This window comes from Nicotiana tabacum, chromosome 22 (genome assembly GCF_000715075.1).
Source record: "Nicotiana tabacum cultivar K326 chromosome 22, ASM71507v2, whole genome shotgun sequence".
NCBI lineage: Eukaryota > Viridiplantae > Streptophyta > Magnoliopsida > Solanales > Solanaceae > Nicotiana > Nicotiana tabacum.
In genome coordinates this window covers 83,236,063-83,262,248 of record NC_134101.1, presented here as the reverse complement: position 1 = coordinate 83,262,248, position 26,186 = coordinate 83,236,063, and the positions used below count along the sequence as shown (strand labels likewise).

General features: G+C 40.3%; 1 long non-coding RNA gene across 3 annotated transcripts; it reads left to right on the top strand.

Annotated features, from left to right (window-relative positions):
* The first annotated feature begins 16,968 nt into the window (after positions 1 to 16,968).
* LOC107828573 (uncharacterized) lies at positions 16,969 to 24,832 on the top strand. Of its 3 annotated transcripts, none has more exons than XR_012704984.1 (4): positions 16,969 to 17,533; positions 21,409 to 21,655; positions 22,411 to 23,454; positions 24,554 to 24,832. It is a non-coding gene; the product is annotated as an uncharacterized LOC107828573 (long non-coding RNA). The 3 variants fall into 3 exon arrangements; XR_012704986.1 differs by having other exon boundaries at positions 22,189 to 23,454; XR_012704985.1 differs by having other exon boundaries at positions 16,975 to 17,533; positions 20,256 to 21,655.
* The last annotated feature ends 1,354 nt before the right edge of the window (positions 24,833 to 26,186 follow it).

Below are 26,186 nucleotides of genomic sequence, written 5' to 3'. Positions count from 1 at the left end.
AGTTCTCCAAGACTGTTAGATACAAGAAAAGTGGCCTTCCCGATTCTGGAGGGACCAAGACCGGGGGATTCGAAAGGTATTCTTTGACTTTGTCAAAAGCTTCTTGACATTCAGTGGTCCATTTAATCGCTGCATCTTTCCTTAACAGCTTGAATATGGGCTCACACGTGCTTGTCAGCTGGGCAATAAACCGACTGATGTAGTTCAACCTGCCCAACAGACTCATCACGTCTTTCTTTGTTCTCGGGGGAGGCAGATCTCTGATGGATTTTATCTTAGTTGGATCTAGCTCGATACCTCTCCTGCTTACGATGAAGCCCAAAAGTTTGCCTGACGGAACTCTGAAAACGCATTTGGCTGGGTTCAGCTTCAAGTCATACTTCCTTAATCTCTCAAAGAATTTCCTCAAGTCTTGGATGTGATTATCTTGCGTCCTGGACTTGACTATCACATCGTCCACGTACACCTCTATTTCCTGATGCATCATGTCATGGAAAATGGCAGTCATGGCCCTCATGTAAGTAGCCCCAGCATTCTTCAAACCAAATGGCATGACCCGGTAACAGTAGGTGCCCCAAGGCGTGGTGAAGGCAGTCTTCTCGGCATCCTCTTCATCCATCAATACCTGATGATACCCAGCGTAACAATCTACGAAAGACTGTATCTCGTGTTTGGCGCAATTATCAACGAGGATATGGATGTTGGGCAGCGGGAAATTATCTTTAGGACTTGCTCTGTTCAGATCTCGGTAATCTACACATACCCGAGTTTTCCCGTCCTTTTTTGGTACTGGAACCACATTTGCCAACCATGTTGTATATTGGACTACCCGAATCACTCCCGTTTTCAGTTGTTTGGTGATCTCCTCTTTAATCTTGTCACTGACCTCAGTTTTGAATTTTCGTTGCTTTTGTTGAACTGGAGGACAATCAGGATGAATCGGCAATTTATGAACCACTAGGTCAACACCTAGTCCCGGCATGTCATCATATGACCAAGCAAACATGTCTTTTAATTCAAAAAGAAGTTGAATTATCGCCTCTCGCGTTTTCTTGTCCGTGTGAATGCTTATCTTGGTCTCCCGGATTTCTTCCGGGGTTCCTAAATTTACCGGTTCAGTGTCATTCAGATTCGGCTTAGGTTTATTCTCGAAATATTCCAACTCTCGGTTTATCTCCCTAAAAGCTTCTTCCGCATCATATTCTGATTCTGGGTTCATTAATTCGCAGTTAAATAGCTCATTGTGACCTGGGCGTGAAGTCCGCGAGCATGTCATATTTAAAGCCGCATTATTATAACTGAAAAGAAAGGTAAAAGGAAAAATAACAAAAATTAGAACAAAAGAAAGAATGGGAAAGCAATGATGATTTTTTTTTATTTTTCTTTGGAAAGTTGGAAGACAACAATGTTTACAACTTAGGAATTCAAAACAACAATTGAAAGGAAGAAAACGCTCAAGTTATGTCCTGGAGATAACTTGTGACACAGGAAAGGTGGCAGGACAGGTCTACCCGGACTTCCGTCTAGTCGGGAATGGAGTGGCCTCCCAGTTTTGAAGTTGGGCGTTCGGCCCCATGTACAGCATTGCAGCAGTGCTTGTGCCTTCACCTGGTTGAACCATGTGGACCTCGTAGAGCATTTCCCTCATCGCCCCACATATCTCCTCGATTTCCTCAGCTGTGAAGACCTCATCATCTTCTTCTTCAACGTACCTTGGCCTGATGAAAGTTGCATATAAATCCGGCAGTGGTTGAGGTAACTTCCAAACCTCATTTTTCCTTTTCTTTGCCCACTCTTCGTCTGCTGGAGTAGGTTTGAAACCTAGTCCAAAAGGTTTCTTGGTGACTGGCAAAGTAATGGGTTCTGTTATTCCCTGAAGGGTTCGTCCAAGCCCCTTCCCTGGCCTAAATCCATGCCGGATCATCTCTTTGGCCACCATAACCGAGGCGTTAGACAAGAAAGGCTGGGGGCAGGGTATTCCCTCTTCGTGCTGCTCTGCCAGTACAATCTCAAAAGCTTGATAGACCGTATGTTCGCTCCCTTCTCTCGGTTCCAGATATGGGGTGGATGGGTCCCGATAAATAGCATGCTCATCTTCCCCATGGACCACGATCTCTCTGTCTTCGTACTCGAACTTCACCATCTGGTGAAGAGTGGAAGGCACGGCTCCTGCCGTATGGATCCAAGGTCTGCCAAGGAGAAAATTGTAGGATGTATCCATGTTGAGCACCTGGAAGGTTACTTGAAATTCGACTGGTCCTATGACCAACAACAGGTCTATTTCTCCCATGGTATCTCTCTTGATGCCGTCGAAAGCTCTTACGCAGACATTGTTGGGTCGGATTCTTTCGGTCCCAATTTCCATTCTTTGCAGCGTGGAGAGCGGGCAAATGTCAACACCCGAACCCCCATCCAACATTACCCGCTTGACATAATAGTCTTCGCATTTAACTGTTAGATGCAAAGGCTTGTTGTGTGTCGCTCCTTCCGGGGGTAAATCATTCTTGCTGAAAGAGATTTGGTTGACGGCGAAGAATCTTTCTGTCATCCGCTCTAGTTGTTCAACCGAGGTTTCAACTGGCACATATGCTTCATTCAGGGTCTTCAGTAAGATCTTTTGATGCTCGGCCGACCTCATCAATAATGATAGCATGGACACTTGCTCGGGGTACTTGCGCAGTTGATCTATCACTTCGTAATCCGGCATTTTCATTTGTTGGAAGAACACTTCCGCTTCTTCAACACTTACGGGCTTCTTTGGTGGGAAGCGCCTTTGTGTGGCGTTGTTCAGTTCTTGGGTATTTGAATACCTTCCAATGAAAGTATTTTCTGGAAGTTCTCCCATGACCTCTTTACCTTTGTACATTACCAAAGTCTTTTGATAATTCCACGGCACTGTGGACGGGTTGGTCATTGGCTTTTGTGGCGCGCGTCCGATAACCACTGGCTCGTTCAGCCGAGGTGGTTGAATCGTCCCCCGGACCACATAGGCCCCTTTCGGCACGTACATAGGTTTTGTCTTTTTGATTGCGAAGTTCTGCGTCTTCTCAGCTCGACCTCGTGGTATGTAAAGAACTCCATCCCCTACCGGTACCACTTTCTTCTCCACCTTCTTTTCAAGTTCTTTCTTTATAGCCTTGGCCTCCTCCCCCTTTCCTGGTTTCTGGTCTGTTTCGGGCCTCTTCCCCGTGTCGACAATGGAAATTATGGCTTTCAAAGTAGGGTCAAATTCTTTGTCTTCGCAAATCATTCCGATCAGCGGCCCATTATTGTGAGCAGGCAATGGATTGTTAGTCACATTTGGGATCTTTTCGTCCCTTAGCACTATTTTCCCTTGCTCTATCAAATTCTCGACCACTCTTTTCAACGACCAGCAATCATTTGTATCATGTCCCTCGGCCCCTGAATGATAGGCGCATCTGACTCCAGCTTTGTAAGAAGGTGATGTCGGGTTTTGCCTTGTTTGAGGGATTGGTTGCAAGAAACCCAATTGGACTAGCTTAGGGAACAAAGTAGAGTATTGCTCACCGATGGGCGTGAAAGTCCGCCATCGAGGTGGCTCCTGAGGGCGAAAGTTATTCTGCGGGGGTTGTGGGTTATAGTGGTTGCGGTAAGGAGGCTGATTTCTGGGAGGTGGAGCTGGGCCTCGGTTGGCTTGTTGTGGTGGATGGGCATAAGGTTGGGCATTCATGACCATATAAGGCTGATGAGCATATGCCAAATTGGAGTGGGGGAAATAGTGTTGTGGGGTTCTTTCCGGGAAACGGGGCCTGGGATGACGATACTCCCTTGCTTCCGAGGCTGCCATAGTTGTTTCTTCTTTCTTCTTCCCTCTGGTCATTCCTCCGGACCCGCTTTGGACGGCCTGGGAGGTTGCCCTTATGGCTGCTTGACTCAGAATCCTACCTGTTTTCAGACCATTTTCTACCATCTCTCCAATCTTGATCGCTTCCGCGAATGGCTTACCCATGGCTGACATCATGTTTTGGAAATAGTCAGATTCTTGAGCCTGGAGAAAAGTAGTGACCATTTCCACTTCATCCATGGGAGGCTTCACTCTTGACGCCTGTTCACGCCACTTAATAGCATATTCCCTGAAGCTTTCTGAAGGTTTCTTCTTCAAATTCGACAGCGAATTTCGGTCTGGCGCAATGTCGATGTTATACTGGAATTGTTTCACAAAATCTCTGGCGAGATCATCCCATATATGCCATCGGGACATTTCCTGGTCCATATACCATTCTGAGGCTATCCCTACTAGACTTTCCCCAAAATATGCCATTAGCAGTTCTTCTTTTCCGCCGGCTCCCCGCAATTGGTTGCAATATTTCTTAAGATGTGCAATGGGGTCACCGTGCCCATCGTATTTCTCGAACTTCGGGGTCTTGAAACCCGCTGGCAGGTGCACGTGAGGGAACATGCATAGGTCGGCATAAGAGACGCTCTTCTGTCCGCTCAATCCTTACATATTCTTCAAACTTTGTTCAAGGCTTCTCATTCTCTTGGCAATCTCATTTTGTTCTGCAATTCTGGGGTTCTGATCTTGCCCGGGTGCAAGCTCGCACTGAGGCGGTAGAGGATTAGTGCTGGTAGCGAACCTAGTTGGTTCCATTGAGAACGATGGTGCTTGGAATGTAAAAGAGGATGAGTCAAAGCTTGGTTTGCACGTGGCGGGCTGTGCCGTAATCGGGCAAGGCGATGCAGTAAAGATGTTCATGCTTGCATCGGTGGCTGACATTCGGGGATGAGGCTCAGAAGGCGATCCAGCAGAGAAGGCTGAGGTGGCTGGGTACCCGAATGGGGTAGCAGGATAATTTATGGGGACATTAGAAGTCCCACTTGACCTGGAGAATAATTCAGGGAATCCAGGGACGACACTTGGCGGCTCTTTCCCATTATTCCAGTCGTCCAACATTTCCAACATGCGGAGCTGTAGGATTCTATTTTCCTCCGCAGTTGTGGATTCAGGTGTGAGGACGGCTGAGATCGAGCTCTCCTCGGAAACAGGGATTGTTTGCAATGGAATTTCTGAAGACATTTCCACACTTCCTTTTGACCGGGTGAAGTAAGTGTGAGTACTGCTTCTGGTCCTAACAACAGGTAGTTGAACACTTCTCCTTGACCTCGTGAAGTATGAGTGCGAGGCCAGACTTTCACCAAACCAACCGTCTTTTCAAAAACCCTGGAAGATACTCAACGACAAATGCACGGTTAATTTGCAGCAAATAACAGATAGTCAATCTCACGTTGGGCATGATGCACCTATACAGTTAAGTGGACTACTATATGTTTGCTACGAGAGCAACGCATCATTCCGGCATTTTTCCTCTTATTAGTTTTCCCCTTTTTTATATATTTTTCTTTTTCTTCTTTTTTTTTTGTTTTTCTTTTATTTATTTTTTTATTATTATTTTTTTTGCAGTAAAAGAAATGCGACCGGATCCGATGAGGATTGCCTACGTATCACGATGCCTACGTGAATCAGATCATTACGTAGTTTGAAAAACACAAATGAGCGTAAAAGAAGCAACCTCTTTATTGTTGAAATGGTCTATTACAAACTACATTTTGCAAAAGAAAAAGCGAACTTTGAAAATAAACCTAGACTCAAAATAGACTAAAAATCACTCTGATGGGAAAAACAAGCAGAAGATGCTAAGATACAGATTTGACCTATGAGTGCATTATGGTTTTGAAAATTGGTGTCCGCGGGGCATCGTTCGGCCTCACCGCGGTCCTAGGCGTGAGATCCCTCTCAAGTTGCTCCAGCTCATGCATAGTCTGCTTGACATAACCCATTACTGCCGAGAGGACGGTAACGCTGGACATGTTCTCACATCGTAGACATCGTCTGGTGATGGCATGAGCAATAGCCTTGATCCAATCTCTGGTTTGCTTTTTCTCTACGAGTAGGCGTTTTATCTGATCGCTACATATCTTGAATACTTGAGCATCCTGTATATGCTGATGCTTCAGTCGCCATACTTCCAACTTTATCTGGGCTATTGAGTCGTACCAGTATCTGCTCTCAATTTGGAAATCCTTGGCCTGATTAGCTGCTTTGATCTCAAGTGCAGCCATCTCTCTCTTTATTTTAGCAACAGTCTTCTCGTGGTCGCCTTCCAATTGATTCAGGTATCGGCGATGCTTATCTGCTCTTGTATCCCACTGTGCCCTGAGCTCTGCTATGACGTTTTCAGATTTCTCCAAACCATCTTGCCATTCCCTGATTTCACTTTTAGCCTTTTTATCAGTTGCTCGTCTGATCGACGCCTTGGCTGTTTATCCGCATCCACCCTTATCTGTTTGATCTGGGCTCTAAGCATTTCGTTTTCCTGAATTAACCTGTTCCGCTCTCCCAGATTGGTAGAAACTTGTACGTTGTGCTCATATTTCAAGCTTCCCACTTGTTGCTTTAACCTGCTGATTTCGGCGCAATAGCCTCTTTCCTTCGCTAACCAATCCCACTGCCTTTGCGATGATTCGGTGAAATTCCGGATGTGGGGTCTCTTAGCTGGCCTTTCATGCTCAAGTTCCCTTCTATACCATGCAAAGTAACCTGGCGCCGTCTCTCCTTTGGCTCGATCCCGCACGCAAGTATCTGATTTCAAATATTGACACTCGCTCCAGATTTGGCGAATCTTCGCTTCTGGGAATTGTCCGTTAGGACTTATCTCAACTGCTTGAGTGCTAAGATCTTCCTCATGAGGTACTGTCTGGCATCTCCCGAACTGTCTCAAAACTCGGCGGGGTGCGTAAGGTTGAATGCTCTTAAGCCCCATCAGTAAGAAATGAGTTTTAGCTGCAGACATATATAGGATCTCATCAACAGGCAACCATCCCAACGTCCATTGTATTTGGCTGGCAGTAAGAGCTTGAAAGAACGAGGTCCATGCCAGGACTCCTTTGGGCAAACTGATCTCTTTGGTTCTCGTGTAAGATTCTTCTATGCAGGTCTTTTCCGGGGAACCATGGCTCAAAATCTCGGAATGATGGCAGAGGTGCTCGGTCATCCATATCTGTAGGAGCAAGTTACAACCTTCGAAGAAATTTCCCCCAGCTTTACAAGTTGTAAGAGCTCGAAAGATGTCAGATACCACCATTGGCGCGAGAGTACTGTCACTTTGCGTGAGTAAAGTGCTGACGACCCCAGATATCTTCAAATCAATGTTTTCGTCTTTCCTTGGAAATACCAGAAGGCCCAGGAACATCATCATGAACGCTACCCGTCTGTGCTTGTCCCACTTATGACGAACTCCTTTGCTGCACAGTTTGTTGATTGGATTATTGAATCCCCCCTCATGACCGTACCTATCATATATGAAGCATGGAGTACAAAATCCGGCTGCCAGATCCGGGTTGTGGACTGTTCTAGGTATCTTCAATGAATCTAGGAACCGATGTACCGTGACGACTCTTGGGGCGACCAAGTATTTTTCCTTCAAGGAAAGTTCAGTATTCCCGATGTATCCGGCCATTTCTTCCAAAGTCGGGGTGAGTTCAAAATCAGAGAAATGGAAAACATTGTGCGCCGGGTCCCAATAGGTAACCAAAGCTCTTATGATATCTCCCCGAGGCTGGATTTCCAACAAACCCACAAGACCTTTCAGATATTTCTTAACCTCGTTTTGTCCTTCAACACCTAGATCATTCCACCATAGCCGTAACTTGACAGGGATTTTGGTCATTATTGAAAAATGTTCATTTTGCATCGTGCTCATCCTGCACATTTATTAAGGTGATTTTAACAAAAAATGACTTGACTCAAAATATTTTACAGAGGGGATCAAGTTTTGAACACGGCCTTTAAACACTTCGGGGACGAAGATTTTAAGGCTGTGTGGGTCAACTGGACAAAAATGCTAAACAAGACCCAAAGGTGGCTGTTTATGCAAAGTCAGCCTTCCGGCGTCCCTTTTCGGAATCATTCGGCTATTTATGACAAAACAGCGTCACCTGACTTATTTATGACTCTTTAAAAATTTGACACATCTCTTTTTTTATTTATTTATTTTATTTATTGATTTTGGCTATTTTAGCAAAATGGGGTTGAACCCGACGAGGGTTGCCTACGTATCTCACATCTGGTGAGAATCAAACCGGCGTAGTTCGAGAATACCGTAAATAGAAAAAATCAAATAAACCTAGAAATCAAGAATACGTATTTTTATTATATTTTTTTTTCTTTTGGCAAAGAGATAAAGACTAAAGAAAATATTATTATTTTTTAGGAAATATTTGGACCATTAGTCTGAATTTATAAAAGGGGTACTACGAAAGAGACAATATTTTTTTTTTTTGAATTATGAATCTCCGTTTTTTTTTTTACTTTTAAATAAATACCTTCTCTTTTTTTTTTTGATTTTGGAAGTGATAAAAAAAAAGAAAAATTTTATATTTTTTTTTTAATAACTCAAACTAAGAAGACAAATTTTGTTTTTATTCCTTTTTTAGAAAAAATTCCGGCGAGGTTTTGACACTACTTGGACATTGGTTCTATTTTTCCAAAATAAGTAATTATCTCCCTATGCCGCTATTTTTCTTCTTTTTTTTTTTTAAAAACCGGTCAGCATGCGGAACCGAGGCAAATAAATGCGCAAAACAAATAGGATGCAGCAGGGTGGTCTTTTCATTTCAGGTTGCCTGTCCTAGACGGACCCAACCCCTGTGTTGAGTCCCCTAAGTCAAATGCAACATGATGCAGATAAGCGTTCCTACTAGGGATCCGGCATGAAGTCAAGTTATTCTAGGTTCGTAACCTGGGTATTTGTTCTAGACTGTGTACCCGAGCGGACAACTCGAGTCGAGGAGGGGGCTACGTACCGGGGACCCGCGAGATCGTCCGGCTTTGTAACTTGTCCGACCTCTTTCTTATTTCAGGTATTAACACTAACAGAATAGGGAGTCTCGACCAGCGAGCTTCTCCCCGGAGGTAAGAAGAGAAGGGTTTCGGCACAGTTTATATACAGTTCAGATAATATCAAAGCGGTAAAAGATAACATTTAGCACGTTATGCAAAAACATGTAATAAAGATCAGATAATAAAGCCAAATATAACAATTATTCTAAGCTCGAATTCTTGAACCCTGAACCAGTGGTTCTGGGTAAATGTCCCCAGCAGAGTCGCCAGAGCTGTCACACCTCCTTTTTGCGCGCCCGCCCCGAAGGGTTAAATGCGCGAGGGGAGTTTTTTTAATTTAAGTGACAATATTCGAAATGGGATTATTTATTTAATTCAGAGTCGCCACTTGGGAAAGGTTTGGCTTTTGGTGTCCCAAGTCACCGGTTTATCTTGAATCCCAAATCGAGGAAATTTTCAACTTTCCCAAATGAAGTCTGCGAACCAGAAATTCTAAGTAAGGAATTCTGTTGACCCGAGAGAAGGTGTTAGGCACCCTCGAATCCCGTGGTTCTAGCACGGTCGCTTAAATTGTTATAATGGCTAAATATCTGATTTAAATACAATGTTATGACTTACATGCTTTTATTAAGTTTAAACCGCTTTTATCATTATCACTTATTTTATAGAATTGCAACGTCGTGAAAATGCATCTCGAACCACGTCACAATCAATGCGCCCGTGATTGTCAACACATTTTGACTTCGTTGAGATTTGGATTTGGGTCACATCAATGTGCACCCGAATTTAAGAATATGATTTTAATTAAGTCGCGCCTAAAGAACCTAACGCATTATTATTTTTGAGAAGGCCATGAGATTCACTAAACGGCCTAGCCTGAATTCTAAATATTTATTATGATTATTTATCGAGGGCCCCGCAATTTTGCATTTTTTATTTGGCGAGGCTCGTCTCTATTTTAGAAAGGATATCCTAAAGTGGCTACATTTCTAATACATTTGTCCCTAAAATTAGAAGAAAAGGTACATGCTAATTTAATTATATGCTTTGGCCTGATCCGGATTCTTATAATTAATTATTTACAAAGTTAAGAAAATGTTATACTTTAATGGAAAAATGCTTTAATCTGACAAGAAATCACATACGAGCTAACGAAATATAACACTTAATCCGAACATTTCTTGAGTTGAACTTAACTAAACTTATTTAGGCTAGATTAAAGGATTTAGCTACTAGATATTATTACCAATGGGACTTTGAATGTGACCCTATGTACTGCCTAATGGAACCCAAAAAAAACTAAAATGAAACAGAAACAGCATTGTACAAGGTCGGAGTATACGTACCCCGTACTAACAAACAACTGACGAACTAACACAAAGGGCTAAATTCAATCGAGTATCAGTACATACTTTCACACTATTGAATTATAAACTAATCAATTTTTTACAGACCCGTTAATGTACCATGAATATTACAACAAATACTTGAACTTCTTCAACCTTTTCATTTCATGCTTTCAAACTGTTTCAGTTACATCAATATGGGACTTGAAATGTGTACCTGGAATGCTGAAATGCAAAGAGGAAGAAGAGAATAACAGGGAAGATCAGCAGCAGTAGGAATCAGAGTAACAGCAGCGAATCAAAACAACACAGCAGAGCAGATTCTATTGCAAGGGGTGGAACTATAGTTGAAGAGAAAGTAGCCAAATGAAGCAGCACACAGTGTGGTGGAAACAAAACTCCAGACAATCCAATTCCGAGATATACCAAATGCAACAAAACACTAACAGTAATCTCGATTGAAACTTAGAAGAAGCAACACTACCTAACAAATTGACAACATATGAACTTCAGACAAACAAAACCAAGTTTCTGATTTCCTAATCTGTTTTATCTCTTTCTTGCTCTCTTTCTATTTCTGTATATATGTGTATCTATGTATGTCTCCAAACCTCTCTTCTCAGATCTCTCTTGATCTCCTCTATCTTTTCCTTAACAATTTCCCTCTGTCTCTCTCTATTATCATATGTCTTCCCTTAAAACTGATGGAAGTCCTCCTCTTTTATAAGCCTAAAGTCTGCCCTTTAACAGCCTGTTAGATTAATCAGATACCCCTCCCATGTGCTGTCCCTTTTCAGTTCCACTTAGCTATTTAATATTAGAAACCCATCACATTCCCTGGCAGACTTACCCTTTTGAAAGAGGTTTAATACTTCTTAACTAAAGTAGGGTAATGGGCAGCAGAATATATATCTGACAGCATGTGCTGTCGATTATTTTATTCAAAAGCCCTTATGCAGGGCACAGGCTGTGCACAAATGCACCTGTGGTGCACAAATGCACATGTTGTGCAGAAAGTGCACATGCCCTCCAATTCAGAAGTTAAACAAACATTCCTTTTACATTTCTGATTCAAATTAACAACTATAAGTAAACAAACTCAGTTCCTAATTGATTCAAACAAATGTGTCCAGAAGCAAATCGATTTGTTATTGTTCAGGCAATTGAAACTAATTGACGACACATGTCGACTCGATTATATTAATCATAACATGCACAATCGTAGCCAAAAATCAGACATTTAATAGTATCGACACATGATTTGAATTATACTGACTAAACAAAGTGGTACTCGAGGAATCAGTTGATCAGTCAAAATTTGAAGCTCAATTATTCGCACAGCACATACATACATACGCATTATCAGAATAGGAGAGGGATTCAAACAAACACAGAGGTTCAGGTAAAGTGGACAAACAACAGTTGATAAAAATTCAAAGACACAAATTAAAACAAAACATGAACAGACCTTTAATCAATCACATGGACTAACAGAAATAAGAAAAGAAAAAGCAAAACTCACCTTAAATCTCGAAAAAAAATCAAAAGCCTTAACTTGGACTCGGACAGACCTTTCTTAAGGCTGAACGGACTTTAATCGAAGTGTTTCTCAGATGAGAAACACTTCGATTAAGGTCCATTAGACCTTAATCTCTTCGGCTTGAACAGACACGGAACATGCACGGAGAAAACTAGGGTTCAAAAATTAGATCTGGGATTCGTGTTTCCCTGGTTAGATTCGGACCAAACCAAGCATGGTTTGGTCACGAGGGGGGTCTGGGGACTGTCTGGTGTGAAGTTGAGGTCGATTGGTGTAAATCGGGTTCCAACTCGAATCTTCAAATGAAGATTCGAGAAGGTGGGAAGGGATTCGAACTAAACGGCCAACAGATCAATGTTCAGGGCGGTGAGGGGGTTCTATGGTGTTCAGGCGGAGGTCACCGGCGTTCATGCCGCCGGGTTTCTGGTGAAGGGAGATGGGGGCGGCTCTAGGGTTCCGGGGTTCTTTGTGAGGATGATGAAAGGCAGGGGTATTTGGATAGGGGGTGGGGTATGAGGGGAAGCTTATATATGGAGTGGGTGAATGGATCTCAGCCGTTGGATGAGGCACGATGAAGGGCCAGGATCCTTCAGCTCGAGGGAAACGGTGTCGTTTCAGGTGTTGGGGTCAAAGTTGGTTCGGGTAACGGGTCGGGCAAATGGGGTTATGGGTGAGAGATCCGGACCGTTGGATCAGCTTGGTTTGAATGGTTGGGATGGATTGGCATTGAAACGACGTAGTTTTGGTGTTAAACTACGTCGTTTTGCTGCCTGGGGAGTGGGCTGTGCGGACTGGTGGATTGGGCCATTCATTTGGGCTTCAGATTTTATAATGTTTGTGGCCCAAATTCATTTTAAAACAAATTTTCCCCTCTTTTTTTCTTTATTTCTAATTTCCTAAATACACAACCTAATTAAATAAAACTAGACACCATTAATTAACACTTAACATATTTATTTAACGCGTATAAAATGTTAAAAGTAGGTAAACTTAAACAAAGCAACAAATCAGGACAAAAGAAATGCGTATTTTTGTGATCTCCTATTTAACAATCGGATTACGGTTCACATTACGCACGAAACATACATTTTGTATTTTGTTTTAATAAAAAATGGGCACAAAATCAAAAATAATTAACAAAGTGCCATGTAAAATCCAAATTTGCATAGCAGGACCATTTGTTATTTTTTTTAATTCTCTTGGAGCGATTGTCGCGCGAAACAAAAATCACGTGCTCACAATTGAAAAACCTTCACAGACACCATAAGGCGATAGTGAGTTGAGAAAAAGAACAAAATGAGAGAGGCTTGATGGTGAATACCCTCCGGGCACTACAAGTCGAATAAGGATCGTGAATCAGATTAGATAATCGGAGCATTGAAGCCCAGTTCCACGGTTTAGGGGTATAACAAGAGTTGAACATCAAACTTATTTGACAGATTAGGTCACTTAATCAACATGTGCATGTCATGGTCATTAGAGTTGGTATCCACATCTGATAGGTTTCTACTCTACTTTGTAAATTTCTTGTTAGGAATCATCTCTTTCCATTGTCCTTTACTTTGTTCCTTTTGTCTTGTTTACTTCCTCTTCCTGAGTCTGTTTGGTCAGAACAAGTGAGAAATGACTTCAAAATTTGCCACCAGCTTTCCAATTGCACAAAACGGGATATGGCTAGCACATCAAAGTGTCATAAGTCAGGAAAGAACAACAAGCGCACCGAGTTGGTAACAATCGACATGCTTTGGGATCCATGTGAAATACAAAGGTTTGGTATATATCAATTCATGAACAATGCAACAGATGGAGGGTGTTAGGTGAACGGATCAAATGTATTTTCTGTGATAAGATTGACAAAAAAAGCGATTAACCAGGGACAAGCAAGATCTTCCAAGCAGAAATCAAAGTTATCATGGCAAGTGAAGGAGCAATAGACCTCAAGGCCAGTGGTTTAAGTCAAGAAAGAACAGCATACGCACTGAGGGGGTGGAAATTGACGTTCTTTGGGATTCATGTGAGACACAAAGGTTTGGTAAATGTCAGTTCATAAGCAATGCAACATATAAAGGGTATTGGGTCTAAATGGAGAATAGGTATTTTCTGTGATAAGGGTGACAGAGAAAGTGGTTAGTCAATAAACAAGCAAGGTATTTGAGTGGAAATCAAAGTTATCATGGGAAGTGAAGGAGCAATCGCCCTCAAAGTCAAGGCCACAAACCAACCACCATATTTTTAAACTAACAAGATTTTTTTTATTTGAAACAGGGGCAGAAAATTTTGTTTGTTTCGGAGAAACTCTCCGTAAGGAAAAGCAAGCACCAGACAGGTTTGACCGTAAATTCTCAGGACCCTCCTGGAAAATGGGACCTAGTTTAAAATTCAAAACAATCATGAATAGAAAAATCTAGTATAAATGTACCCCAAAGAAATATAAGTTGACTTTGAAGTTTTCATTCTTAGGATAGGATTCAATTCGAATTGTTAGGACCCTCCTGAATAATGGGACCTAGCCTCAAGATTTCTGTTAGATAACAAGATTTAGCATGAGTTCTATTGTAGGATAGTATAATTCAGCCGTAAAAGTTGTCACTCTTAAGATAATACTTGATTTTTGACTTTCAGGACCTTCTTGGTTAATGGGATGTAGTTTTAAGACCTTCTTAGATAACCAGATTTAGCGGTAGTCATACCTTTAGAAAGCATAATTCAGCTTTTTAAAAAAACTGTCATTTAACTAGGAGTTGTCAGGACCCTCGTGTATAATGGGATCTAGCTTTCAAATTCATAAAAATATTCGATAAACACTCACATATGTGCCCAGCTACCAAACTGGGGCAGACAATTTTCTTTGTTTTGTCTATTTTGTTGAAATCAGGCGCCCACCTGGAGAGCACGGGAATACAATTCAAGTTCAGCAATCAGGCGCCAACCTGGAGAGCACGGGAATACAGTTCAAGTTTAGTAATCAGGTGCCCACCTAGAGAGCACAGGAATACAGTTCAAGTTTTGGCAATCAGGTGCCCACCTGAAGAGCACGAGAATACAGTTAAAATTTTGGCAATCAGGCGCCCACCTAGAGAGCACGAGAATACAGTTAAAGTTTTGGCAATTAAGCGCCCACCTGGAGACCACGAGAATACAATTCAAGTTTGGTAATCAGGCGCCCACCTGGAGAGCACGAGAATACAGTTCAAGTTTCGTAATCAGGCGCCCACCTGGAGAGCACGGGAACATAGTTCAAGTTTTGGCAATCAGGCGCCCACCTGGAGAGCACGGGAATACAGTTAAAGTTTGGGCAATCAGACGCCCACTTGGAGAGCACGAGAATACAGTTAAGTTTTGGAAATCAGGTGCCCACCTGGAGAGCACGGGAATACAGTTCAAGTTCAGCAATCAGGCGCCCACCTGGAGAGCACGGGAATACAATTAAAGTTTTGGCAATCAGGTGTCCACCTGAAGAGCACGAGAATATAGTTCAAGTTCACCAATCAGGCCCCCACCTGGAAAGCAAGGGAACACAGTTAAGTTTCGGCAATAAGGCGCCCACCTGGAGAGCATGGGAACACAGTCAAGTTCAGCAATCAGGCGCCCACCTGGAAAGCAAGGGAACACAGTTAAGTTTTGGCAATCAGGTTCAAGTTTTGGCATTCAGGCGCCCACCTGGAGAGCACGGGAATACAGTTCAAGTTCAGCAATCAGTCGCCCACTTGGAGAGCATGGGAATGCAGTTCAAGTTCAGCAATCAGGCGCCCACCTAGAGAGCACGGGAATACAGTTCAAGTTTTGGCAACCAGGCGCCCACATGGAGAGCAAGGGAATACAGTTAAAATTTTGGCAATTAGGCGCCCACCTGGAGAGCACGGGAATACAGTTGAAGTTTTGGCAATCAGGCGCCTACCTGGAGAACAAGGGAATATAATTAAAGTTTCGGCAATCAGGCACCCACCTGGAAAGCAAGGGAATACAGTTCAAGTTTCGGCAATCAGGCGCCCACCTGAAGAGCAAGGGAATATAGTTAAAGTTGTGGCAATCAGGCGCCCACCTGGAGAGCAAGGGAATACAGTTCGAGTTCAGCAGCCAGGCATCCACCTAGAGAATAAGGGAAAGCATCTCAGATTACAATTCAAGTCAACAACAAAAGAAGCTCGTGGTAAGAATGTGAGTCAACAGTCCGAGGTGATCAACAGAAGTGAGTCACAATAAGGAAAAAGAGAGAATGCCCGGTTTTGATCCGAAAAGATGAAGAAGAATGAGCTAGCACCTGCAACTAGCAAGCGTCAAGGTTCAAATCCAAAGTCTGCATGAAGAACCATTCAAGATTCAAGATCAAGCTTCAGAAGACTTATAGACAAGAATCCTGTAACTCGTAGTTGATAGGCTTAGCTAGTCTTTTTTATGTTTTGATTTTTGATGTAACATTAGGACAGCGGACCGAAACCTTGGCGGAACGGCACCTCGACCGGTTCTCCACCTCGGCATACTCCATCATCTCACTCACCTCTGAACTACACGTGGCCTGATTCCTTTATAGCCAAGGATATGTAGGCAGCTTAGATACCAGGGCTCGGTCATATTCCCTTTTTCTCAGTTTTAGTCTCTCCCAAATAAGGATCGGGTCAAAAAACCTGTCTAATCGTTCTTTGTCTGAAAACTTTTCGCGTTTCCAATCAAAGAGGGGCAGCTGTAGACATGTGATTTTTGACCCTCCCAAGATTTTTTATATTTTAGCACGTAAGTATTTAATTTAGGCCTAATATAGCTATTTCAATTCATTTTGACTTTTTACTTTATTTTATTACAAGAAAAATAAAAATTACAAAAAAAAAATTAGTTTATGTATTTTTCATAAATTTTAAAATTATACAAAAATAGTACCTTATTTTTATCTTTATATAATTTCGAAAACACAAAAATAGTTTCATGTTTAGTTTAATTAATTAGGATTAACTTTGGCATTATGTAGTATTTGTATCTTATTTTAAAAAGGAGTCAATTAAGGTGTTAGAACACAATTTTAAGAGTTATAGAGCTCAATTCTTGGCCCAATACCCAATGTCAATTAAGCCAACCCCATGGACCCTTCTTGACTCTTCTTTGGAATAAAAAATAAATAAAAAGATCCTAAGGACTTAACGCAAAAAGATTTACGGACTAATTGACAAATACACAAAAAATACATTTAAAACCTAGACCTATATTAGAGACTATCGCCTACAATGAGAGGGGGACAAAAAAAATACAGGGAAAAAACGGAGAAAGCAAACCTAGAGCTGAAATACTAAAAAGAACGCCTAGGGACAAAAAAGTCTGACCATCAGCGCCGTATAACTCCAAAAAAGACCCCCATCCCCCTCTTGTCGTCGTCTTCCTCAACAGACCCCATAACCCGCTGCTGCTCCTCCACCTCAACCAGACCAACAGCCGCAGAACACAACACAAACGACCCCTGCTGCTTCTTCTGCCTCTTCCCATTCACGATAGCGTCGAACACGCCGGAAAACCTTCCCAAACCATCACCGTTTTCATCTCCAAACTCCACTCTAATCCAACCCCAAAATCTGTCCGGAAATCAACCACAAGAACAGATTAAAACCAACTGTTTTCCTCCATAATTACACCTCGCAAGGTCCGACTTTGTTATCTCATTTTGGTGAGTTAGAAGAGGTCAAAGTTTGAGGTCTGTTTGAATTCTCGTCCGATGCTCCGCTCTGCGAGTTTGGGGTGGAACGTCGCAGTTGATCTCCGTTCCCAAAACTGAAATTCTTGTTTTCTCTGTACGCAACAAAGGTTAGAAATCTATCGAAGGATTCATTCTTTTAATCTTCTAATTATTTCTTACAATGCTTCTGTTTTTTTTTTTAGATCGATTTAAATTTTGTTACTTTTTTCTTCTTTAGTTTTGTTTCTGCTTGTTTGATCGAGATTAATTTTACAAGTAACTAAAATGTAAGTTTCTCCATCTATGTTTTTTAGGCTAATATTATTGGACAAGTCCATGTTAGACTTAAAACGTAAATGGGTCAACATTTTAAAGGAAACTCTTTTTTTTTATCAATAACATGTGTGTTAACATTCTATTCTTTATTTGATATTATGTTGCTTGCTTTTCATTGTTCTGATATCTTGTTTCATGAAAGAACATTTGGTGTTAAGTTTGAAATTATTTTAGTAATTTAATAATAGCTAAAAATGGAGTCTTAAGTTGAAGAAACTATGGTGTATTAGAGAAATTGGGCCATGTAATTTTTAATGTGAGATTGATGAGATTTTGGGCTTTTAAATTTGATAGGTCACAACGAGGATTATGGTTCGGGAAGATAACAATGAAATAAAATTTACACTTCATCCACAAAAATAATTTCCATACTCTCATTACCTTACAATAATCTCAAAATTTAGAAAAATAACTCTTTAATATCCTAGTTTGCTTTAGGCGCGGCTAATAATGAATTATCATAGCTACGGGTACGGTTCCCGTGACGTAGTTGTGATACATATGTTATAAATTTAGGTGTGCATTTATGTGACCCAAATCCAAATCTCAATAACGTTAGATAAAACGTGTCGTGGACCGCGGGTGCATTTATGTGACGTGGTCCAAGATGTGTTTTAGATGACGTTGAATCTTTCTAAAAAATATCTAAATAAAAGCGGTTTTAAAGTTAAAATGCACATAGGCTTAAAAGTGTTTTAAAATCAGATAATTAGGCCAATAATAACAGTTGAGCGACCGTGCTAGAACCACGGAACTCGGGAATGCCTAACAGCTTCTCCCGGGTTAAAAGAATTCCTTACCCGGATTTCTGTGTTCGTAGACTGTAAAACAGAGTCAATCTTTACTCGATTCGGGATTTGAACCGGTGACTTGGGACACCATAAATCATCCCAAGTGGCGACTCTGAATTTTAAAAAAAATTATATTAACTAGGTAATTACTTTTAATAGATTATAATAGCATGTATGTAAAGGAATTTTTTAAGTTATATTTAAGTATATGAGTAATTTCATACACACGCATAAACTATATTGTAATTGATGATCAATCTTATACATTACTACGTACGAATAATTAATGAATTGATAAACCAATATAATATTATTCTATTAATTGATATAATAGTATTCATTATTTGTATTATAACAGAGTTAATGAATTACATTCATTCATCACTAGGTTATAAGTCGATGAATCAATTATAACATATTAATTGATATAAGTCGAGACGTTTTGTTTTTAATATATATACATGCATCTGAGTAGGTTATAAGTCGATGAATCAATTTACAAGTGTATCAATACCTAAAAGAATCCGGCCCTGTGTTCCGAGCGCTTCATGTTCTTATATATATATATATATATTATATTAGCTAATGCACTAATACTTAGTGCATAGTATATATAGACACACACGCACGCTTCGTAGTACTACTTAACTGCATATATAGCATGTTAGAGTATATTTTAGTCTATTCATCCCTTGTATTACAAAAGTGTTAACGACTTACATTTATATTATTTAGATAGTAAATACAAAAGTGATTTTTAATTTTGACCAATGTTGACCTGAAAAGAGACCAACTTTCGTCGCTAATTATCCAGGAATTAAAATTAGCGACCAAAGTTGGTCGCTAAATTTAAATCAGATTTATTTATATTTTATATAATATTTAAAATAATAATATAATTGTTAAACGTTAGAACTGGGTCCCAGATTAGCGAACCAAAGTTGGTCTCTATTTGAGTACGCGACCAACTTTGGTCGCTAACTTTGAATTATATTTATTTATATTTTATAATTTATTTTAAATAATAATATAATTATTAAAATTTTATAACTGGGTTCCATATTAGCAACCAAAGTTGGTCGCTAATTTCAGTACCCCTTAATTAGCGACCAACTTTGGTCGCTAATTTTAAATTATATTTATTTATATTTTATAATTTTTTAAAATAATATTATAATTATTAAAATTTTATAAGTGGGTCCCCCTTTAACGACTAACGTTGGTCGCTAATCTCAGTATTTCTTTGACTAAGCAAGTCTGACAATTCGGTCAATATTTTGACGAAATTATCGACCAAATAGCGACCAACCTTAGTCGCTAATGTATTTAAAATAATTATTTTATTATTTTCACCAATTTAGCGACCAACTTTGGTCGTTTTTCCTGACAGACCAACTTTAGTCGCTTTTTTCCGGAATTCTAGTAGTGTTTAATACTATTTCATCTTTTGTAGTACTCTCTTGTATTTGCTGTTCCTTATTGCCGTCTTCCTGTTTCTTCCCTTCAGTGTCGTGTTGCTCTTTTTTCTTCTTTTCAGCCCACCTATATTGAACCAGAGAATGTCCAATTCGCTTGCAATGTTTGCAGTATTTGGGCACTTGTTCATATTCTAACTTTTGAGTATAACCTTTTAAGGGCTAGTCCTCATCTTCTTGACCCACAAATACACTGTCCATTATTGATTTTGTGAGATCAATAATTACTCTAACTTTTGTCATCTCAGGTCTTGTTTTTGATCCAGTAGCTATGTCTAAAGTCTGTGTTACTCCAACTGGACTTAGAATCTGCTTAACATACTCCCAGTAGTGACAATGAAATGGCAAACCTGGTAATAATACTCAAACCAGGGCAAATGGGGAATGTTCATCCGGTTTGAAATCCAGTGTCCATTGTTCAAGCCACATTTGTTGTCCATATATATTTCAATTATCCGCTTGAAAAAGACATTCTTGCAATCCTCTTCATTACTAAAGTCCATAAAAACAGTTCTAAAACCATAAGCACCAATTTTGACATTACCTTTTATTGAGATTTTCTCGGCAAAAGAGCTTCGAATGATTTTAATTTTGGGTCTGGTCTTTAGAAATTTTCCGACTAATGTAAGTCGGCAATGTTGAGCCATCACTCCATAGTAATCTTTGGATTTGAAAATCACTGCTGGCATGCCATTATGAGTTGTTATTCTAGCCTTCACTTGGTATCCACTATTGACATTAGAGCTAGAGCTTTGCAGTGGCGGAGGCAGGATTATCGCCAAGGGTGTTCAAAAAAAGAAAAAAGTTAGAAAAGTTGCAGCCAGTGGAAATAGAACCAATGACCTTTCAAAGATTTTGACTAACATAGGCTTTTGGGCTATGTCAAAGGGATTCAAAATATAATATATAGAGGTAAAAAATAAATTTTATCTTACATATACCGTGTAATTTTGGTTAGGGTGAACACCCTTCCGCCCCCTAAATCCGCCCTGGGGCTCTGTATCACCGGTGGATAAACTGTGGTGGCATAGGTTGATTTGGGAATAATTTCTTCCATGGAGGTAGTCGCTCCAGCTAGAGGGTTCGAATTATTGCTAGGACGCGCCGATATTGGGCCGTCCGATGTGGACATGGAAGCGGCGCGTAAGTGCCAAGCGCTGAGTCTCTTAGAGACGTTAAGATTTGTCCGTTATTGTGCGGAGAGAATTTTTTGGACAGGGAACAAAAAGATTTTTAGGACCACGTTGATTTTACCCTTATTTCAATTCAATATATATCAAGCTTGTTACAGAAATCCAACTCGTAGATTATTTCTTATCTCTAGCATTGGATTCAATTCGTTCTTAGCCACGAGATCTATTTGCTACGTCAAGTGACATTATGTTTGATCACTGCTCAAAGGAAATCCTGGTTGTAGAAGAGCTTCTTGAAATGATTCAAGTTCAGCAAACTTTGGAGTTTTCGTTAAGGAGTTTCTAAGAGTTCTTTTCTCGCACTTGCTTTTGTGTTGCTGATCATCTCTTGAGGAAATATTGTGACAACAGTGTAATAGACGTTGATTATCTGACCCTGAAAGTTCATGATGCTGATTGGGAGCTTATCTGCAAGCAAAAGGGAAGGTTCCATTGAACCACATTTGATGTGCTAAGTACGTCTTCTTCTACATTGTAGAGATTTTTCTAAATTGAGCTAGATTGAGTTAAAGACATTTCAAGAAACCCATATTCCAGGTTACATTTTTTTCTTATTTGATGAAGAATTCCCGGATACAGATTTATTATCAAGAGTTTAACTTATATATTGATCGTGTAAGAACTTTTAAACTATCAGGTCAGCGAAATACAAGTATACAAGTAACTATCTATAGCAAATAAGATTTATAACATGTTACAACAAGTAAATTCACTGATACTATAAAGTTCTTTTAAGCATGTACAAAGTTAAATCCTAATGCCAAAATCTTTTATTGCTCTGAATATTTATTTCAGGATGTCTATTCAAAATTTGCTTAGGACCGAATGTCATAGTAATGGTTATGAAAATCTCCGACAACTCGTTCCATGTAAAATTGCATGTTATATTACAATAGATTTTCAGCATTTGAGACTTTTGCATTGTGGTGGATACCTATATTAATTGATCGCTGTAATTTCCATGACAAAAAAAACATATTCATTGCAGCAAAACCAGGCTTGGCTGGACTAGAACTGCACCAACCTGTTACGAACATGTCAAGAGTCTGATCCATAGAGCAATCATTCCATATCAATATCACATATAGCTAATATACCATTTAAGTGTTGTCAGAAGTGCCGTAACGACTCGACTAGTTATTTTGCTTTCTAGAACCTCGTTCTCTTATTTAAGACTTTTCATGTGTTTTTCCTATTTTATGACTTGCAGGGGTGACTCGTTTGGTTCTGGAAAGGTTCAAATTGAATTCGAAATACTTAGTTCCATAATAGTGGCCTAAGGTGGCACAACACTTTGAGTAAACGACCACGGAATCGAGATTTGAAGGTTCCAATAGGTTTGTATGGTAATTTTGGACTTGGAAGTATGTTCGAATCGAGTTTTGGGTGGACCGGGAGCGTTTTGGCGCTTATTACCAGAAGTTGGCATTTGGAAGGTTTTAAACTTTTCTAAATTTGACTTGAAGAGGACTTTAGTGATATCGAACCCCGCTTGGCTTTCCAAGCCCGAAGATAGGTTCGTATTGTCATATCGGAGTTGTGTGTAAAATTTGGTTCAATTTCGAGTTGTCTAATTATGGTTTGTCGCGTTCGAAGTTAGTTGGAAGAAGTTTGAACTTTAGAAGTTGATTAGTTTGATTTGGGGTGTGATTCTTGGTTGTGATATCATTTTTAAGTGTTTTGAGACGTTGCGTAGGTCCGGATTATGTTTATGGACTTATTGGTATAATTGAACGGGATTCTGGATAGCTCGGGTGAGTTTCGGACCACTCGAAGTAATATTGAAGTTGGTAGATTTTTTCTGGCGCTTGTGTATTTCGCGATCTTAAAGAAGAAATTTGGAGGGGGCGGCTATTGCTCTTCGCAAAAGTGAAGAAGTCCTCGAGAATGCGATGGAGGGCCTGGCTCCTCTTTGCGAACGCAGAGGAGGCCATACGAATGCGAAGAAGGAAGAGGAAGGGAAGGACTTGCAGACTTGGCCTTCGCGAATGCCGCAGTAGGTCCGCGAACGCGAAGGAATGGTAGAAGTGTTCTCCAGGAACTCGACAGAGCGATAGCAAACACGAAGAAAGAGACCTGGGCAGGGGAAGTTCTGTTCTTTACGATCCAGAGAGTGCTTCCGCGAGCGCGAAGAAGAAGGTCTTGGGTAGAATATAAGTTTTGTTTCGGGACTTAGTCTCATTTCATCACATGTTTTCTTGGCTTGAGCGATTTGGGAGTTTTTTGAAGGAGCATTTTCATCAAGTATCACTAGGTAAGTGATTTCTACTTATTCTGTGTAAAATACATGGATCAGGTGTGAGTTTTAACATAAAAATAGGTACAAATTATTGGATTTTCTTGAAAACCTAGAATCGATAAAAATGAGATTTGACAACGAAATTAATTATGAAATTAAAAATAAGTTATTTATTTGAGTTTGTGATGCATGGTTAATATTTATCTTTAAAAAGTTCGAAAATCTAGAGTGCTTGAGCCTGAGGTTGACTTTTGTTGACTTTATGTGTGGGGTTGGAAATTGATTCTAATAATTAAATTATGAGTACTTGAGTATATGTTGATTGGTTTGCATGTTCCTTTGGCTAGTTTCGAGTTCTTCGACATCGATTTGAGGTGTTAGTAATGTGTTGGAGTCGAGTAGTAGACTTGGAAGCAAGGTAAGTCTCTTGCCCAATCTTGTAAGAAGGAATTATCCCCGTAGGTATTTTATTTATCATGTGCTTTATCGTATGGGTGCTATGTATGTACGACATGATGAACGTCCGTGTGTAAGCTAGATTTTTGTTTATGTCCGGGTAGAATTAGACCTACATCATGCCTTAACTGTACTACTTGAATTAATCTTGCATGTTTGATTACATAAATTCATAACTGAGCTTGAGACTAGAATTTGTGTATTTGACATAGCCTCTTACTTTACGTTTTGGAGGGATACTTAATTGATGGTAAAATTATGTTTTCTTTTGTATTCATATCTTCGTGTTGGGTTTATGTGATCGGTAGTTGTATGATCTACTCGCACGTACGTTCGCGAGTGGGGCTAGTAGCCCGATGAAAGTTTCTCTATTCCTGTGGGATCAAGACGTTCGCCTCGGTAGTACTATAAAATATCATTACGAATCGAGTCGTACGTCCTTGTCGGTATTATGAGATGCATCTATGGATCGAGCCGTACGATCACGCTGATGTTATATGATTGTGTCTTATACCGATATGCTTTTATATATATATTGTTATTGGGCCACTAGTAAATGCCAATGTCGACCCCTCCCCACTACTTCTTCGAGGTAAGACTAGATGCTTACTAGGTATGCGTTAAATTAGGTACTCATACTACACTTCTGATTGTGCAGGTACTAAGACAAGTACATCGGGTGGTCACTCAGGCGTGTAGTCGTATCAGGTGGAGACTTAGTGGTGAGCTATTTTTCATGCTTCGACCCCTAGCACTCGGAGTTTCCTTCCTCATATATTTACTTTATTCTGTCTATTTTCATTTCTGATAGTAGTTGTAGTGGTTTTGTATATTCTATTAGATGCTCATGCACTGGCGACACCAGGTTTTGGAGATTTTTAGTAGATGTTCATGGTTGTATTTGATATTTATAATATTTTGCCTTATGTTTTGTTCATATTTCGTGACTTACTAAGAATGAAAGTATTTTATCATGGTTCCTAAATCTATCTCCGATTTATTATTTAAATTCTTGATTTGTAAAATTGTTATAAACATTTGTTTGTGTTGATGGTTTACTATTGGTTTGCCTAATGATAGTGTTGGGCACTATCACTGCCTACGGTGAGAATTGAGTCATGACAAGTGAACGAATACCCGTCTTAGGACCCCTATTGAATGAATAGTGTAATGATCCGACCAATCGTTTTGAGCATTTGCACTTCGCTCGGTTGTTTGAGGGCATGAGTAGCTTTATATGATGCATTAGGACTTATGTGAATCGTCGGATTTGGTTTTCAGGTTATTTGGAACTTATTTAGCAGAATGATTTTCAGCTAGAAGCTTTAAAATTTGAAAGATTTAGCCAAGTTTGACTTCTTAGTAATTGACCTCGGATAGGATTTCTGATGGTTTCATTAGCTTTGTTATGTGATATTGGACTTAGAAGCACGTCCGGATTGTGATTTGGAGGTCTGTAGTAAAGTTTGCCTTGAAATGGCGAAAGTTGGAATTTTAGAACGTTTGACTGGAAGTGGAACTTTTGATATCGGGGTCGGATTCTGATTCTGGAAGTTGGAGTAGGTCCGTAATGTCAAATGTGACTTGTGCGCAAAATTTGAGGTCAATCGGGCATGATTTGATAGGTTTCGGCATCGGTTGCGAAAGTTTTAAGTTTCAAGTTCATTGATTTCGAATTGAGGTGTGATTCGTCGTTTCGATGTTGTTATGTGTGTTTTGAGGCCTCGAGTTGGTCTGTGTTATGTTATGGGACTTGTTGGTATGTTTGGACGTGGTCTCGAGGGGATCGGGTGTGTTTCGGATTATCTTCGGATCATTTTCCTTCATGTTTTCAGTGCTAAGGAGCTGCTGGTTCTGGTGTTCTGCACCTGCGACTGATATTGCGCATGTGCGATGGCCGCCGATGCAATCCAACCATCGCAGATGCGAGATTTCACTAAGGGGTGGAGGTCTACAGATGCGGAGGTATTTGCGCAGAAGTGTGACCGCAGATGCGGTCAGGGCCATCGCAGAAGCGCCTCTCGCAAATGCGAGTCCATCATCCGCAAAAGCGTAGGTCGCAGATGCGACATTTTGACCGAAAATAGAATCGTTGGGCAGAGTTATACTTTGGTTCTTTCTTCATATTTCGAGATGTGGGTCTCGGATTGAGGCAATGTTTGAAACAAATTTTATCACAATGATTGGGATAAGTGTTCTCTACTCAGTTTTGATTACATTTCACGAATCTATCTTCATTTTTGGCAATTGGTTGATGAATTTAAAAGAGAAAATTGGAGGTTTTGGCCTAA